The following is a 3,321-nucleotide window of genomic DNA, read 5'->3' on the forward strand; positions in this document are numbered from 1 at the left end:
AGGAATTTGAACTAGGTCTCCCTGATTCCACTGCATCATCTAGCTGCCAAGGTCCATAAAATAATTCAAGTCTTTGTATGCAGTACAGATATGAGAGTCCAGGGTTCCTGGACTCTATTTAGGACAGCCCTTCCCCTTCCCCCCAGGTGTTTAAATTCAGAGCATGGCTGAGCAGTGGAGACTCTATTCCTGGTGGTCAGTGGCCAGGCTGGAGACTAGAGTACGAGGCCTGGCTGGAGATAAAAATGTTAGGTGTACATTCCAGGCCAGCTCCAAAATCAAATTGATTGTCTCTCTTGGGATGGGAGTAGAGGCAGGGGCTCTGTTCCTAGTAGTGAGAAGCAAGGATAGAAGCAGGGTAGATGGTAAGATGTCTAAATTGTCTAGACCCTGGTCCACATGACCAGTGTCCAAGTAGTTGAAGGAAGGAGCCAGAAGCTTCGTTTCACATCACTATAAGCAGGTTAGAATGAAAGCTCTTGGGTCATTGACAAAGACAAAAAAATCAATATCTATACATATACCAAGATATTTACAGCAGCACTTTTTGTAGTCACAAAGATCTGGAAACAAAGTAAATGCCCAAGGATTGAGGGCTGGCTAAAACGAAACTGTGGTATACAAATGTAACAGAGTACGACTGGACTGTAAGAAGCAATAACTATGAGGGGCCGCTAGGTGGCACAGTGGACAGAACTCTGGCCTTAGAGTCGGGAGGACCTGAGTTCAAATCCAGCCTCAGATACTTAACACTAGCTGTGTGACCCTGGGTAAGTCACTTAACCCCAATTGCCTCACCAAAAAAAAAAAGAAAGAAAGAAAGAAAGAAAGAAAGAAAGAAAGAAAGAAAGAAAGAAAGAAAGAAAGAAAGAAAGAAAGAAAGAAAGAAACAGTGACTATGAAGACCACAGAGAAGAATGGGAAGACTTCTTTGAACTGATGCAAAATGAAGTAAGTAGAACTAGGAAACCGATGTATACACAGACAACAATAACAGAAGTGCAAAGAACCACTACCACAAAGGAATAAAAAAACAAACCTTCCAAAATCACAAAGGACAGACAAGGCCCCAAGGAAAAAATATAAGAAGACACTTCACCCCTTTGCATAGACAAGTGATCCAAAGTCGTGGAACACTGCATAAATTGTTAGGTTTTCTTCAACGAGAAAAATGGATTGGCTTTGCTGATTTTCTTTCCCCTCTAATTACTCTTAAAACATTTTTTTTCCCTTATAAGGTCAGTTCTCTGGAAGGGGGAGAAATGTGGGAGTGGGGGTGGGATCCAGGTGACAAAAAGAAAATGATCAATAAAAATATATTTTGGAAAAGAGTTTAAGTTCCCTGAAGGCAGGGCCAATTTCAGTCTTATCTTTGTATCTATCCCCAATGCTCATACATAGTAGGCACTTAATTACTGATTCATTGATGGATTGAAAGCATTAGTCCTTTGATGCCAGGAGGGGTGATAAGGTCGATTTTCCCATTCTCTCTGTGACCTGAAAGAAACAGGAAAGGAACAGAGGCTGGGGTTAATTGTCTTTCTTATAAATATCTTAGCCTGGTGTTCAGACACCCTCCCCCCCACCGGGCTCTAATTCTACAATACAATACTGTCTACAGATATTCTGTATTCCTATCAAATTAAACTTCTGTTGTCTCATAGATTTAGAGCTGAAGGGTCCTTAGAAGTCATCTAGTCCAACCCTCTTGTTTTAGAGATTAGGAAACTGAGGCTTGGCTCAGATCACACAGGTGGGGTCTGAAAGCAAGTCCTCTGAACTGAGAGCCAAAGCTCTATGCAATGCCCTAAGGACCCTATTCCTTCAGTGGCTTTGAATTCTACTGCTTTCGTCCCTTTTCTGATGACCTTCCCATTTCCATTGCTGTCTCCATCCTCCTCCAATTATGTATACAGGGTGTTTGAAAATTCTTAATATAGTTTTGTTATGTTTCCAACTGCATTAAGACTTTTGGGACAACCTCTATACTTCTGTGTCTGCATCTTGTATCCCACTGGTTGAATGTAAGCTCCTTAAGGACAAGTACTATTGTTTCTTTTTGTTGGTACCTGACACATAGTAAATACTTAATAAGTAAATTGCAGAATTTGAAAGCTGGTCCTCTCAGGACCTTAATAATGATATAGTCCAATAAGATATCTCCTAGGCCTGGAAAGTGCTACATGGTATAGTAGATAGAGTGCATTGGGCTTGGAATCTGGAGTTCAAATCCAGCCTTAGAGACTTAGGGCAAGTTGCTTAACATTTCTCAACTTCATTTTCCTTGTCTGTAAATTGTAACAATTGAACATACCTCCTAGGGTTGTTGTGAGATAAAATGGAATAGTATTTACAAAGTGCTTTGCAAACCTTTAAAACACTATGTAAATCCCTATTTTACAGAGGAGGAAACTCAGGCAAACAGAGGTTAAGTGACTTGCTCAGGGTCACCTGGCTAGTGAGCATCTAAAGGCAGATTTGAACTCCAGGCCCAGTATTCTAACCACTGAGTCATCTCACTGCCTAGCTTGCCCTGAATAAATCACACTGGGAGCCTAATTCCCCATCTGAAAAATAGGGCAACTAACTTGAAATCCTTTTCTTCCTTTAGGACTCAGCTACTATCCCAACTCCTCCATGAAATCTTTAGTGATCTCCCACCTCTTCTTCTTCCCTTACCAACTGAAAATACCATCACACTCGTCAAATATTCTCAGAATGTTTTGTGTGGACCCCTTCTTTGTCCCTATTCCACTGACATCACATTTGCCCATGCATGAGTTTTCTCTCCAAGAACTGAGGGAGGTCTAGGCTCATACCACCTTGAAAGCCCCTGATCTCCTCTGATCTCCGAAGCTAAGCAGGGTTGGGTCTGGTTAGTATTTGGATGGGAGACCGCCTGGGAATGCTGGGTGGTGTAGGCTATTAAAAAAAAAAAACTGAGGGAGGAGAGGGATATGTAAGAAGACTCTAAAGGTAGGAAGGGGCCAGGTTGTGAAGGACTTTCAGTGGTAAGCAGAGCACTTTAAATTTGAGCCTGGAGGTAATGGAGAGGGAGACCCTGGAGTCTGTTGAGTTAGGGGAGGGACATCAGATCTGTAATATGTGGGTGTGTATATGTATATATATGTATGTATCTATACATATATGTGTGTATGTGTACATGTATGTATATGTATATGTATATATAAAAATATATCTGTGCTTAATTGTAGCCTTCTGGGGGAGTGGGGAGACGAAGGGGAAAAAAGAACAAAGTAAAAAGTACACAGCACAGAACAAAAGAAAACTTAGAAGGAAGCAAGGAAAAGCTGGACAGCT

The 3,321-nt window shown here is 41.4% G+C and overlaps 1 pseudogene; it reads left to right on the top strand.

The window, feature by feature from the left end:
* The first annotated feature begins 2,805 nt into the window (after positions 1-2,805).
* LOC114036865 lies at positions 2,806-2,924 on the top strand (annotated as a pseudogene).
* The last annotated feature ends 397 nt before the right edge of the window (positions 2,925-3,321 follow it).

This window comes from Vombatus ursinus, unplaced genomic scaffold (genome assembly GCF_900497805.2).
Source record: "Vombatus ursinus unplaced genomic scaffold, bare-nosed wombat genome assembly UNPS02009994.1, whole genome shotgun sequence".
Classification (NCBI taxonomy): Eukaryota; Metazoa; Chordata; class Mammalia; order Diprotodontia; family Vombatidae; genus Vombatus; species Vombatus ursinus.